The sequence below is a fragment of the Dromaius novaehollandiae genome, chromosome 8 (assembly GCF_036370855.1).
Source record: "Dromaius novaehollandiae isolate bDroNov1 chromosome 8, bDroNov1.hap1, whole genome shotgun sequence".
Lineage (NCBI taxonomy): Eukaryota > Metazoa > Chordata > Aves > Casuariiformes > Dromaiidae > Dromaius > Dromaius novaehollandiae.
The window spans coordinates 38,261,829-38,277,225 of NC_088105.1; the positions used below are offsets into that span (position 1 = coordinate 38,261,829).

General features: G+C 41.3%; 2 long non-coding RNA genes across 4 annotated transcripts in view; one reads left to right on the forward strand and one right to left on the reverse strand.

Annotated features, from left to right (window-relative positions):
* LOC135329068 (uncharacterized) overlaps positions 1–15,397 on the forward strand; it is a 177,870-nt gene that overhangs the window by 39,482 nt on the left and 122,991 nt on the right. The window lies entirely within an intron of this gene.
* On the reverse strand, positions 955–4,394 carry LOC112986064 (uncharacterized). Of its 3 annotated transcripts, XR_010390337.1 has the most exons (3): positions 4,081–4,242; positions 2,235–2,305; positions 955–1,300 (listed from the first exon to the last, which is right to left on the reverse strand). It is a non-coding gene; the product is annotated as an uncharacterized LOC112986064 (long non-coding RNA). The 3 variants fall into 3 exon arrangements; XR_010390338.1 differs by lacking the exons at positions 2,235–2,305; positions 4,081–4,242 and adding an exon at positions 4,249–4,394; XR_003259915.2 differs by lacking the exon at positions 2,235–2,305.

The following is a 15,397-nucleotide window of genomic DNA, read 5'->3' on the forward strand; positions in this document are numbered from 1 at the left end:
AAAAAATTGTTTAGATTTCCATTAAAGATCTGGGAATAAGAGCAGACATTTATTGATAGTCCTAGTAGTTCACACTGCACCAAATTTTAATACTGTTATTTCAGAACAATGTTAAGATTCATTTTTGTAAGTTTATTAGACTTGCTCTGCCCCAGGAACCATGTTGGAAAAGGTTTGAACTAATAAAATATGCAAAATGTGGTTTTAGGACTCTCCTTTCATGTGGAAAGGGGAAAAAGATTTTAGTTGGTTATAGCAAACCCAGTAAGGGAGCTGTTTACTTAACACTCTCACAGTTATTTTTTAATGTACCCTTTCAGAGGTTTTCAGCTGGGTTTAGTTCATGTCGACTGACATATTAAATAATGTTTTCTACTGATACATGTTTTCCAGCTGTTACTCTGATTTTTCATAGTTGTAGTCTTTTTCTCTCTCGCATACTGGTACAGTAGCTCCCAAGAAACTAAAGGAAAGTGCCTGGACAGGACATTGGAAGTAGAGCAATATAGGATAAAACTCCTGTAGACACTTAGAATTTAGGTAGAAGGTTGCATCTAAATTTATTTTTCCATGGAAATATCTGGCTTATGTAAATCGACGTGGCAGTCAGATTACAGATGCTTGTTTGATATGACCTTGTGTGACTTTTTTATTTGGGTGATGCAGCCTTCATAAGAAAAGGGAAGCCAATTAAGCCGTTATACTTTCTTACTGGGAGCATGCTCTCTCTTCCTGAGTGAATGGTAATGCTCGTGTGTGTAACATTAAACATAGGTCCAATGTTTATGTATCTGAAAATGACAGAAAAGGTGCCCCTTTCCATCTTAAGAGTTTCATTGCTTCCCAGGCTGCCTCATGTTTATCATCATTTTAGGATTTTTTCACATTGGGAAGGAGACTGGTGACCGTGTATGTTATTTTCTTACATAAACAAAAACAGATCATAAGCGTATATTCCTGTACCTTGCATCTTTTATTTGTGGCAGTTAGGTGATACATTGACTTTGCCAATTATGCATAAAGTATTTGGCTTTTGCATTTTTGGAGCTCTTAAGAGTTTGGGTCCAAGCTGCTGAAGAAATTGTCTTGTACTGCAGTGATGTCACTTGAGGTACTTGAGCTAACAGGCCTTTTCCAGTATAATCAAGAGAGAACTTGGAGCAGAATGTTCTAGGTGAAAGATCCTTGCATTTTCCTTCTTTCCTTCTGCCACCTTGATTTGATGGTCTTCAGGACGTGCTGTAAAATCCATCTCTTTTCCTCCCTCATTTGGGACTCCGAAAAGCAACAGATGGATGAGCTGAACATGAGAAACAACAGGGAAATGGATGCAGAGAGGAACACCTTTATTCAGACCTTAAAGGTTAAGCAACTTCCTTCTGTCTAGGACATCCTGCTCTTGTGTTAGGTATATTCACTTTTTGTTCAGATTAGAAGTCTAATCTCTTTTCCCTTCTAGTAAAAATTTAAAAAATCACTCACTTTATATTAAGGGTGATCCTAGATTCATTCAGTTTTGATCTGATCCTCAGAAAAACAACAGATGTGTCTGTGAAGCTAATAGACGTGCAATGGCATGAGCAGTAGTGGCAAATACTGTTTTTCCTAAAATCAAAGCTAAAAATGTGTTATTGATTTACATGCAGTGTTACTGATTCCTATACCATTAAAGTTACAGAAATATATCTAGAGCCTTGTACAGTTTATAAACACAAAGTAGACACATCTTGATAGTTGTGTTTAATCTGTTTTTCCTGAACACTCTCTCTTACCTTTGTTACTTAGTGCACTAATGCTGCCTTTCTCTGCTTCATTTTATTCTTCCAAGTCACAGCAACATGCTGGAAGGAAAGCTATTGTCTACAGCTAACCTTCTTAAGTCTTTTAAGGGCATCCATCTGGAAAGACTTTGGTTACAGAAGGGCTGATGCTGTAAGTATTCATTCCACTAATGGTCTCATTGATTTTTATTTATGCTGTTTGCAGGCTGGATAGAGTCTCATTTGAGTAAGGGTTGCAGAATATAAGCTAAATTCAAAAATTACGTGCCTCTTTTAAACCAAAACAAGATTCCCTTATCTGTGTTTAGGATGCTTAATCAAAGTGGTGGTTCAGGAATAGTGAAGTAGATGAGAAATGCAATTGGTCAGCACTGTTAAAAACCAGGTGCGTAAGTTTGAAAATGTTGATCCAAATCACATTATTATAAGTAGCAGGGAAATGTCATGACTTACTGAGATTAAACAAAGACGTGCTTCGAATCTTGTGACTTCAGCTCATAAATGGATTTCATCACTCATTGCAGCTGCATAAACAAATGCATGTGGTATATATACATGTTGTGTTTTTGGAAGTTTTTTTTAATTGCTCCTAATGAGCCAACATACCCCAGTTCTGGAGTGATGCCTCATGTACCTGAGCAGCATAGCACAATCACTGCTTTTAGGGGAATAGTTTGCCTCCTTTTCTCCCCTTCTGGCTGCTGAACTGCTTTGGCAAGCAAGTTATTTTAAAGGTGAAATTTACAGTATGAAACCTGGTGTCCAAACTTCTGTTCCTTTTATGAAAGCAGTCTTACCCTAGTGCTCCTTTGGAGCTGCGGAAATGTAATCCCAGCTCAGTCACCAGCTGGAATAAGGCCTACACAGTATCTCAGCTCATGCAGAGTAAGTTTATCATGCATCTAGATATTTTTCAGTTTAAATGCAGCTTTCCGTGATGTCTGTGTTCTCCTTTCTCATGACGGGCCTCATATACGAAATCCTAGAAACTGATGCCCTGTGATTATCCATAAGTAATTAGCACTTCGCCCATGTTGTCTTGCCAATGTGTTGCAAATGGGATGTGGCAAGATTAATCAAAGTTCTGGTCTCCCCTACTGGGATTATTACCCGAAGGCACTAATGATGGCAGTAGTTTGTGATGTGGAGCAGACACTTGTCATCTGTCTATTTAAAATAGATACAGATCAAAACTGTCAAGCTGCTCACATATCTCTGGGTTAAAATTTGCTGCTTTTTGTTAACGACTATGCTACACAGCATCTCAGGGCAGGCAATTCTCTACGATTAACCTTGAGAAAGTAAGATGGCAAAATGCTTAGGTAATTCCTTGAATTCAGATATGCCATTTCATATTCAGACCTGGGATGCTGCATGACCCCTGGATAGATAGTGTCTGATATTAATGTTATACTGTAAATGATTTTTTAAAAATCATATCTAAAGGAAAATGGCTTTTTTGCCAAAGAAAAATATTCAAGGACACTCCATTTTTATTGCCATTTTCAGAGAAATATTTAAAATCAAATTAAAATATATGTATTTGTGGAGAAAATTGTACTTTTTTTTTTTTTACTCGTGGCCTTTCTCCCCCCCACCGCCCCCAAGTGAAAACTAGAATCAGGAAAGTAGAGAGAGCAATAATATGGGACTGTTCATGGTCAGGACTGTTTACCCATTCATCCTAGATAGATGGGTCTGGCCCAAAGTGGATTAGTTTGTTGTGCTCCCCAGCAAAATAAAACATTTACTAAAAAGGAATTTAGTTTAAACTGAAAGATGCTAAAATCTTTTTGTTCCTCTGTCAAGCAGCCCTAACTTTTAGCTAGCTGGGGAGAAATCTTTATCATGTGTGTTCCCAAAGCTTGCTTAAGCAAATTGCCTCAGTATCTGAGGCTCTGCGTATCCTGCCCCGTCTGTTAAAGTCATTAGAAATTGCAGTTGCTCATCACCTCTGAAAATCTGTGCTCCTGTTTAGGTAGCTAGAAAGATGCCTGACATCAGAGACTCGCGCTCCAAAATGCTGCCTTGACTGCCTTAAAATGTCACATTAAAATCAAGTACGGTTCACCCACAAACCATCTGGCTTTACAGATCGGAAAATAATCTTTTAATTAATTAAGCCTCTCCGCTTCCTAATAAGGCCTAGCCGAAATGCTGGGAGGCTGGCGATGGCAGGGCTGGAGGGCTGTGTGGCGCGGGGCCATGGCGGGTGGCAGGCCAGGCCGTGCTGGGGGCCCTGCCTTGCCTTATACCTCGCCGCTCGGCCGGTGCAGCGCCTGCTCAGCCCGGGAAATACCTGGCTTTCTCCTTATAAGGCCTCGGAGGCCGCCGTGGGAGCGTCGCTCCTGCTCCGGCGCTTCCCAGCTCGGCTCGGCCGCAGTCCTAAAAAGGCAGTTCCTTGCTCCCACTTCCCGCAGCAGAGCTCCCCGGGGAGGGCAGCCCTCCCGTCGGGCGTTTTACTTACAAGGAGAGCCGTGCGTATGGATTTTGCTGCTGCTTCCCAAGGAAGCCGGCGTGTTTACAAGCACTGCTGGGGTTCCCCTCCCCGCCAGCGCATAAGCACTTAGGGAATAATGCAACGTATAATCGAGTGCAGCGGCTGAGCCTGCAAGCCTCTGCGCACCGGCACGTTTCTGCGTCGGGACAGAGCCCCGCAGGGTTCAGCGTCGGCAGGGAGGTGCACCCTGCGAAACCCTTCCCGGGGCCGTAGTCCCGAAAGCCTGTTAGCTTATGGCTTTCCATTATAGAGCGGTCAGCAGTAATAGGAGCTCAAAACAATTCGTGTCCTCTTTCCTCTCTCCCCTGGCTGCCTCTTTGCTTGTGTGTGCTCAGTTCTTTGTGGGGGCCACGCTGGGTTTTTGATTGGATTCGTTCTGAAAGCCAGAAAAGAGTTTTCTGCCCTGTTTTATAGTGTGGCTTCACAAAAAAAGTTGTGCTAGTATCACTGAGTGGGTGGTGGGCCGCAGCCCGGGGATAGGAAGGGGGCAGAAATACTTAAAGTTGTGTCCCGTATTCTTCCTAATGTGAAACCATAGTTGCTGTACTCTCCTCCTGAAGAAAAACTCATCAATGTTAAGTATTTTCTTAGATATTTTTGAAGGTCTGACTGAATGATTTTGAAGGATCTGACTATTGACTTATTTACTTCACATGCCAAGTTACAGGCTTAGTTACAGTCTGATAGATTTTTAAGGACGAGTTCTTTGCTGGAGCCAGATCTTGGAAAGGCTTGAATATGCTAATTCAGAAGGGGGTTTACACTGGATTTTTTCTTTTAATTAAATTAACAAGCCATCTTAACTTAATTTGCTCAAATAATAAGGAATGTTTTTTGGTTTTAAGATCTGTGGAATTCTGGCATGTGCAGTGAATGGTCACATAATGGTTCCAGAAAGGGCTTAAAATAGTTTTTTTCCAAGGGGGTTATTTGGGAGAGGCTGGCAAAAGAGGTCCGTGGATAGGGCGTACTGTAGAGCGTGCGAGACATCGGGGCGCAGCTCTCGGGGTTTGAACACAGTGTACTCAGGCGCAGCAGTTTGTCTCTTCGGAGCCACGCACTTCCTTAGTTTATCGGGCTGCTCCTGGCAATTCTGTTCAACCTTTGGACTTTATGGCCTCTCTCAGGATGTCGCATTGGTTCCCTAATATCTCTTCTCTTGTCTCTTGCCAAGTTTCCAGCAGGCAATGAGGCCACGACAAGCAGGGTCACAGGTGTTAAAGGAAGTCAGCAGCACAAACAATTATTATTACAAAACTGGCTTCCACAGTTACAAAGATGAAATGCTGCTGTTTTCATGGTTCTGTCATAGCATCCCCATCTTCTCTTTTACTGAGATCATAAGGTCTTTTCTAACTCGCATTCCTCTTTATATGGGCTTTTGTACTAGTGCTAGGTTCATGCCTGTGGATCAGGTAGGTGGGGTTAGCAGTACTGATGCTTAGGATAAAAGTAATGAGAATGCCAGGCACTCACTTAATGTGCATTGTTAGGTGAGAGCCGGTGTATATTTTTTAATGTTGTTTTTATTTTTGCTGGTACTTTGTCTTTCATGTGAAATGTATTAAAAGTCATGTTACTCACATGTTTGAATGGTGCTAGCAGGAGATATTTAGAGAGAAACAGGGATCAGATGAGAAGGAAGAGGGTGATTAGAGAGAAACGTTGATCGGACAATGAGGAAGAAGGTGGTTGTTAGCAGCTCTGGTAAGATGAGGTTGGAGATGGCATGTCTGACCAATGGCTGTGGAATCTGGTAATTTGGGAGAAATAAACATTTACGGCTGTAGGTTTTGGGTACTAAATATAGCAGAGGAACGTTTCGCAAAATCCTAGAAGGAAAAGGGAGCTCCTGCCTTTGCCAAGCAAGGTGCAGAGTAATCAGAAAGCTGTGCAATTTTCACATAATGTAATTTTTAAGGTGAAAAGCAACTTTGTTGCAAAGTAGCATTACCTGTCTTCCATGCTGTGTCATTCAGGCAGACTAAACTATCAAGTTCTTTCAGATATTTTAGAATTTTAAAAAAAAAAAATCTAGAAAAGTTCTCTATGCACAAAGCACTTTAATGTAGCCAAGCTACAGTAAATCTGAATTAACAACCCCATCCCTGCTTGGTAGTGCCATTCTTGACTTCTAGCTGTGTCCAAAATGTAGCAGCTGTGAAAGGCACTCCCACTAGTCCTTGTTTATGTACAAATTTGTAGCAAAGTAACTCTATCAGTTTTAGTGATACTGTTTTACAGATTATTCTACCTACATTCCTTTATGTGAACATAGTTATAGTAATGTTTAGGATGTATTTCCCTTCCCATATGTGAACTAAGTAGTAATGTAGAAGCACATTTCAGGCTAATAAAACTCTGGAAATTTTTACTGCTTTAACCACATTGATAAAACAGTAAAAACTCTGGAACACTTTGACAGTGAAACTTAGAAATCCTGGGGCACTTTTAGTCGTGCAGATGCTCTGAAGTTGCACTGTCTAATGGTAACCCTCATTTTAGCCATGTATTCAGTCCCAGCTCTTTGTTCATTCTCTAATCATCAATCTCCAGTTGATTCAGTGAGACTTGTTGTGGAACAAGGTGACTAAAGGTATCTGAATTTGCCCTTTAACCATATGAGGAATTCGGCTACAATTCTGATAACACAGGATAAAGCAAACTTTAGAACAAATGGCTTTAGCAAACTAATGTTGTTAAAACAATGCATATTAAACATGTAATCTGTGCTTATAAATGGGACTTTTATCAGGAAATGTCACTAAAAAATGTAAGGAATCTTTAATCAATAGCTTATTACTTCCAGGAATGGGCTCGGTATGTAGTTTATATAAGACATTTTAGCATTAGTGTATTTGATCAGTGAGCAAATACACTTACACAGTAAGTGTATTTAGATGTAAACAGTATAAGCTCATATATTCTAAGCTGTCAATGTCATTGCCACTTGTGAAATCAAAATTTGTAGAATCTAGAGTCAACTATCACACCTCAGTTCACTTGGTTTTGTTTTAACATAGTATGTACGATATCAAAACAGAAGGAGTTAGTGCTGGGAAAACATTTACTGTTAATTGACTTCTGGGAACCCATGGATAGTATTCACTGGTATTTCCAAAGCAGTTGTAACTTCTTTTTCATTAAGTGAAAATCCTTCTGTTTTAATACTTAAAGGCTCTTCAGTCCTGGCAGTAGATATCCCAAAAGGCAAATGAACTAGATAAAGCCTTGTGTAGCCTGGTCTAGCCTGATAGCTGACCCTGTTTTGAGCAGGAGGATGGGATTAGATGACCTTCTGGGGTCCTTTTCAACACAAATTATCCTACGGTCATATCATTTTGTAAAAATGATTAATGATTTTTTTTTTTTTAGTATCTCCTTTATGGGTATCACACGCTGAATACCTTGGGGGTGGTTGCTTTTCAGAAGATGCTCAAACACTGAGCACTGTCACCTGCTAAACTCTAATCATGTGGTTAGTCCCACTGAATTGAAATGGTGAGCAGATGACATGTCATCCTCCAAAAAGGGGTACTTGGCCAAGTATGTCCTTTTGCACATGAGACAGTTGTGGCCATGGGTCAGGGTGTTCAGCATGTTGCAGGAGTTAGACCTCATGTGTACTATCCACATCTAAGAAAGACCTCATTAAGAATATTTGATTTGAACAACCAAAAACTCAGCAATTATATGATTAGGCACTTTTTAAACATTGTGGCTTCAGGATTCATTTGGGCAGGGAGGGGAAGCATAATATGTCAACTCCTGGCACGTGAGATGTGTTCACTATATTCTCCAGATTGTACAATTTATATGTCATTTGCATTGCAAAAGGTGAAGTACTGAAACAGTGTCAGGCTGCTTAATACATTTCATGAAAGGAGAAAGATACTGTGTAATCACAGCCAGTTTCTGCAAAGCCTTCTCAGTCAGATTATCGTTACTCTAATAACTACAAAGGACACTGGGAATCTGAGCTTTTTCATGGGCCCTAAGAGCAGCAAGTGGTGATACTCATTGAGTTCACTGAAAGGAAGATAGTATTTTCTAGGGCTCTGAACACGAGTGGGTGCAGCTTTCTTTTGTCTCACCTTCAGTTGTCTTCACTGCAATTTACAGCCCAGCTTTTAAAGGCACTAACCAGAAATTGGTGCTGGTTTACCTTAACGTGCTGGGCTGTAAAGTGCAGCAGTTCAGCAGCTGTTGTGCAAGCTCTTCGATTCTTGTGGTGAGGATGGGAACCTTAGCTGGGTAGGGTAGGGAGCAGGAAATGAGCGCCATTACGGCTGTCCCAGGGGAAGTGGTTCCACTCATGAATCACAGTCCCGGTTTCTCCGTGCTGTGTGGGAGTCCTCTCCCAGCCGGATACTGCCAGCTTATGGGGCCTGGCAGGTCTAACTGCTGGAGAGGGGAAAAGTCAGAGACTTGCAGTCCTATCAGCTCCACAGCCTGCTAACCATCATCTGGGTAGCTGGAGCAAGGGAAAATCGGGATGCATCAAGCCCTCTTACAGTTGTGTGCTGCATGAGTTAGGCAATATGGTCTAGTGATATTGAGAAGATGAGCAAAGAGTGACATGGGCTGCAGCCCTTTACTGAAGGGCTTGACCACATGCCACATAGGCTTGGGTTCTCCTGTGGAGAACAAAACCTTCTACTGTGTAAGACTGCCTGGATTGCCAAGTCTTGCCTCTTCTTTTTTTTTTTCTTTTCTGTGAGTCACACAGTTCTGGCAGAGGCTGGAGCCAGTCTCACAGTGGCACAGGAGCCTCCTGCCTTTGCTCATACTCCAGCCCATCCCAGAGGAAACCTGCTGTGTAGGCTATGAGGCCTTCTCTCGCTGTGCTGAAGAGCTGCCACACCCCGGGTTCTTCAGGGCTCTCGTCAGGGCGCCACTGACTGACTCATAACGGAGGCAAACATCAAAACCAGGTTCTCCATGCCGTATGGCTCCTGGAGGCTGCTTCTCTGCAGGAAGGAACATATCCCCCTTCACTTCATTCTTGCTATTTAATGGCCTTGTGCTCTATGGGAGCTGGTTCCATCCCTTCTCAGGAGAAGATGGATCGCTTCCTAAGCCTACTCATGAGTTAAATCCCCAAACGCACCCTTCATCCAAGGCTTGCACATGTTTTCTCTAATAATACTAGCAATGGCTCTGCATTAGTAGCGTAAATTTTCTGTTTGCTGTTTGAAAGACAGTGAATGTGCACACCTGATGATGTGGAGAAAGGACAGCGGTTTGTCTCCCACTTCAATATCTTTGCCCACTGATGAAGTGTATCTTCTTCCATCTCTGACACAAACGCATACAGAGCTGTATCCCAGCTCACTGGCTGGAGATCAGGTCATGCAGAGGTTTATATTACTCATCATGGCACAGAGAAATCTAACACGAGTCCCCAAAGCTTCTGGTCATGTTGTGGCTCACCAAAGATCTCTCATCCAAGCCCTCATTTCTTGCTAAGGACCAATCTTACTTGTGGAGCTAGAGGGTGGCAGCAGCAATAATTTGGGGATCTTAGGTCTTAGATATAAATTTGAGTTAACTTTGTGACGTTAAGAAGCTGATGCAGTGGAATTTTTGTATAATGAAATGTCTTTGCAGCATCCAAGTCTATGATTAAATCTTAATGGTAGTCCACAAAAGCGCTTGTAGTTTTGGACAAAAGGTTGCAGCTATCTAGCGGAGTTCACAAGGGAATCAAAGTCTCTAAGCTTGACAGGAGTGGCCTAGGACAGGTCTACTTGTTCTTTTGTGGACAGACTTTAGCTTTGTCTGCTCACTCTTTGAGACAGCTGGGTGTAAACTGTTTCTACTACAGAAGTTAAGTGTTCACGTAAAGCAGCTCTCTGCCTGAACCAATAACCCCTGCTGAGGGTCTGAGTTTATTATGTCAACAATCAGCTTATTAGGCATAGAGCTTTTTTTTTTGGGGGGGGGGGGGAATTTTTTTTGAATTTTTTGTTCCAACTGATTCTTATCCAATGAGTTTGGTTTAGTTTGTAAAAAGAAAGTGCATCCTGTACCCTAAAGGCATTGTAAAAAGACTTGTGGAAGAAACAAAGGGGGAAAGTCTTGTAGAAAGTCTCAGGCCACATGAGAGGGGAGATGAAATGAGTTTACATTTACCATAGAGGTCTGGTTTAGCCCAAGGCCCAGTGTAATCCATAGAGAGCAAGCTGAAAGAGCTGTATGGTTCAGAAGAAAGTCTTTACACCTTCCAGGATCCTGTACCATCACAGAGGACTTGATGCAGCCCAGAGAATCTGCCAGAGCTATAAGGAAGCTGATACAGGGTATTCTGCACAAAGTTTATTTCTAGGGTTTTAAGAGAAGTTTTGCACAAATTTCTAAGCTCCCTGTCTGCTTTTCTCATTTTCTCTATCATGTGGCTCACCAGGATTAAACAGTGAACAGAGCCACAGGTGAGGTTACAGGGAAGGAAGCATGCAAGTTGCAGGGGACATATCAGGGTCAACAGAGGGCCAGTGGATCAGCCAGCTGGAGTCTAATTCTCAGGAAGGGGCGCTGGAAAGAGGATCCGTGGTGTGTGCTTAGAAGACAGACTAGGGTGATGCTTGGACTTTACTCATCATGCAGAGGCTTGCCACACGTGTCATGGGGATTCAGGCAGTCTATTGAATGTTCAGTTATGGAAGCATGATCAGATCTGCTGTTTAGAGACAGTGGTCATCTCCCCTTTCACTATCAACTACAGAGCAGTGCTCTCAGGTGATTTCCCCATCTGTCTACAAGCTTTGGTAAGAGAAAACAGAAAAATAATCTTTAGGCATATTCAAAGAGAAGAACCTTCTATGAAATGGGAAAGTATGGAAAGGAGTTCAGCAGGTGAGTGAAGAATATCTTCTGAAAGATAGAAGAAGGGAGACTTTTCCATGGGGAAATCCAATTTTTATTTTAAGAAGTGTGAAGACGTTCTTCTGCTTAGCATAGATGTAAAGCAATTCAACACACTGGATATCCCTCAGTAACTGCCATTTTCTTAGGTGGCTGTAACGTCTTGAAAGTTTGTCTTTCATGATAGAAGAGGTGCCCACCTTTTAATTTCTGTATAATTATGCAGTCTCCCCAAAGTTGTGTTAGTGTTGCACAGTATGTTGAATCAAACTATGTACCTAAACACAAAACCCATCAATCTTGCAAGTTATATTTTGTATTTATGTTATAAACAAAATAGTTGATAAAGTCAGGAGGGGAAGTGAAATTGCTTGCTACCAAGTTCTAGTTGTGTGTGTGTGTGTGTTTCTGGGTGTGTGGGTTTTTTTGGGTTTTTTTGTTTGTTTGTTTTTATTTTTATTTTTTTTTTATTACAACAGTACCCTATTCCTGTATGAGGAATAGGCATGGGATGATGGGTGGATGCAGCTGAAGCACTGGGAAACTGAGGTTAGGTCAGCCTGTTGGTATTAGGAACTGAACAAGAACTAGGTCCAAGATTCCTGGTCAGCCTTGCACAAGATATTCAAGCCGATGCAAGAGAGGCTTAACCTTAAAGACATCCTCAAAGTGGCTTTTAGTACTCCTGAGTGCTAAGGCATGTGCTGTTACGGGCACAGATCTGCAATAGTAGTTTTAATGGAAGTAATATACACAACTCAGCCATCCCCTTAATATCACTGAAAACTATGCAGTGCACATGGGCTGAATTAGCATTTCTGAATAACCTCTGCTTTTTGCACAAATGTTCCAAGGTGTTAATCCTTATGTTAGTGTAATGAGCAGGAAAAGCTTTGGGTTAAAATCCAAGCAGCATCTTAAAAAAAAAAAAAAAAAAAAAAAAAAAAAAAAAAAAGTAATGTTTTTGTCATTCTCTTCAACGAACCCTATTTTGTTTGATTATTTTGTGAGTAAGAAATGTGCTCTGACTGACATCTTGTACATTGTGTTTTATCTTTAGAAAGAATTTTTACAGTCTCTAGCTTTAAGCTGCAAAAATAGTATAGGTTTATAACTGAAAGTCTGACAGATGTTTAGCTGTTGTGGATAACAGCAAGGTTTAAGCACATCTATTAATTTCACATGCTGGTATCATGTAAAGCAGTGAGTAAGTTCTGCAGACTGCAGCGTTATAGTCAGCTTTTAAGGATACCAGCACCCTAACAAATTGCTGGTATCTCTCCTGCCTATTCTTTGTAACTCTTTGTAATGCTTCCAGTGACTACAGTGATACACTTAGATAGAAGAGCTGATCTACTGAAAGCCGTACCCTAGAAATGAACTTCACTAATCAACTGCTCATGACTCCAACAGATGTTTCTATTTTTCAGACAATTGGAACCTCATGTTCTACTATACTTTCTTAAAATATTTTTTTCTTTTCGTATCAGCAGTAAATGCCATTACACATGTGAGCTTCAGAAACTTGTCACATGATACCAGGAACAAATTGTTAAGCCAGTCAGCAAGATTAAGGTTTGAAGTGGTGGTCTGCTGAAGGCAAATGGGCCTTAGCATCCAGAGGAGTGGTATATGGAACCATCACCCTGTGGTTTTGTTGTAAATGCCAATACTGTATTTCAGTGTCTTGTATGAAATTTGGAAATGTCAGATGAACTCAGATCAAAACTCTTTTTTCAAAGACTGAATCATTTTAGGATGTGGAGATAAACTTAAGTGATACTTTTGAGGATATGAGTATTATACTGCTGCAACCACAGACACAGGATGAGAATTGTTTATGTGATGTTGTTATATAAGGACTTATCTCCTGAGACAGGTCAGAATCAGTGAATTTTCAGATGCAGCGGAAATACAGAGGTGAAGAAAATTCTTTTTATTTTGATTTGTTTAGTTTGTCACATTTAACTTACCAGATCAGGATTTTGTCATTGGTAAGTGACTGATGGATTCTTGGTCAGTCAATATGTTTGTATAATTTAGGCAGAAGGGGAAATAACGTAGGTAGAAAGAACAATGCATCCGATGCAGCATACTCTGCTGCCCGCAAAATCAGAACTACTTAGTGGAAATGAAACACCTGTTAAAATAGTACAATGGAACCATTAAATATTGTAGGCACTGGAGACACACTTCTTTGGGATTATAGCAACTCATTTGCAAACCATTTTTCTGCTAGCCCAGAGCAATTTGCCAAGAACTTTCCCCTGCCCACAGCTGACCCACATGGGATTGATTCAGGAGCCATAGTGTAGCAGGGTTGAATAGGCAAGATGAGGAAGTTTAGCAGTATTCACAATTCATTACACAAGCAGGATCCTGACCGAATGTGGGATTCTATAACCAGACCTTGTTATTTCAGCCTTTCTCAAAGTAAATATATTAACTTGCTGCTGTTACTGGACTTGATTGTCACGATAAACCCAAGTACAAAGAGCAGGGTGAGTTGTAAGCTGTTTCATTAAGGGAATGGAGTAAGGTGAGAGTAAGGGTAGGGACAGGCAGTAATGGCCCCCACTGCCACTCTTAAGATAATTCCAAAGTAATTCCAATACGTAATTCCAAAATGTTTCTGTTGATGCTGATAATTTGTAGTAAAAAAGTGTTCTGTTGGTAGGTGATTCATATAGGGCCCAACTACACTGCTATCGTAAAGTACATGTATCAGTATTTCAATTATAAAATTACAGAGGTAGAATCTCAACTGATACAGATTGAATCATTAACAATGTGACCAGTAATATGCACTGGGCATGTTCATAGTTGGTTCCAAGTTGGTGATATGCTGTCGTCTTTAAACATCATATTCCTGTTCCTTTGGAGACAAATTCTAACCTGCTGGTGCTGTTTGATGAACCTGGAGGAGGAGAACTCCAGATGTTGCAAACAGTGTGCCCAGGGATCCTAGAAATGAAAAAAAGAGGTAGGAGATGAAGGAAACAGAGTGGGTAGTACTAGAAAAGGCAAAATTGGAGAAGAAAGAGCTCAAATCTATTCTAAGTTGGCAGACATTTAAATGTGCAGTCAGGCACTATAGGGAGAAAGAAATAAACACAGGAACAGAAGAAAAGAACAAGAGCGAACACAAAGAAGACAGGGTTGATTAGTGGATCAGTGGAGAAGCTAGAGGGAAAAGCAGATAGGTTTCTTTATATGATGTAAAAGGGGAGTCTTCTTGGAGAAGAGTAAGATCACATTATCCATTGCCAGTTTGGAAGTGATAAGCGAGGTCCAAAGCAAAAAGAGAAGTGGGGAAAGGGAGTATTTGGGGAGCAGCAGTTCTGAGGACTGGGTCAAAGGAGATGAAAGGACTGCTAAGATCATGCATGTAGGATACAGCTAAGTTATAGAGGGGAAGTTCTTGTGGTAGGAAGATGGCAGGACAGAAAGGGGTGGAAGTCAGTCTTCAGGGGTGGATTTTCACCAGGAAATTGCTTCTGCAAAAGCAGAGGAAGCAAGTACAGGGGACTGACAGGCACTGACAGCTTAGTGAAGTCAGGTGACATGAGTGGAGAGCTTTAAGCAAGCAAAGTGAAGTCATGCTGGCAATTATGTGCGTAGTGATAGGATGTGTCAATGTCTCAGTGTTCTTCACTCGGAGTCCCTTCCTCATTTTTTTTACAGCTCCCATGCATACAAGTTCTCCTGTTGCATTGGCCATTTCTGTGAGCTTGCCACTGCCTCAGCAGCAGCTGTGCTGTGCCTCCCTGCTGTGCCTCTCTGGCATCCTGCTCCCTCGGCCCCAATCCTCTTGGTGAGGATGCTGCGGCAGCTACTTCCTTCTGATGTGAGCCGAGATACAGGTTGCTGTCACCCTTGCCAAGCTGTAGGATCTGATTGAAATGTGGCCTTTCTTTTCTTTGAATGCAGAGGGCCAACTTGACCAGACTTTCTCTCTTCCACTATCTGATCTGATGGGTTTGGTCTCATTTTTCTTCTCAAACTACCTTTTGGTGCAGCTGCTTCTCAGAGTAGCCTGCCATTTTTTGTTAGAGCTGATATGCAGTCCACTGAAAATACATACACTGACATCAGCTAGAGTCTTTACATTGGATCAGTTTATATCTGATTAGAGATCATTTTTCCTTTGGCTTTCACTCTTTCTTTCTCTAATGTGTTTAGGAGAGATATGGTATGAAAAACACAAATGAAAATGTATCTGAGAGAATGTGTCAAGAGGTAATAGTGGTGA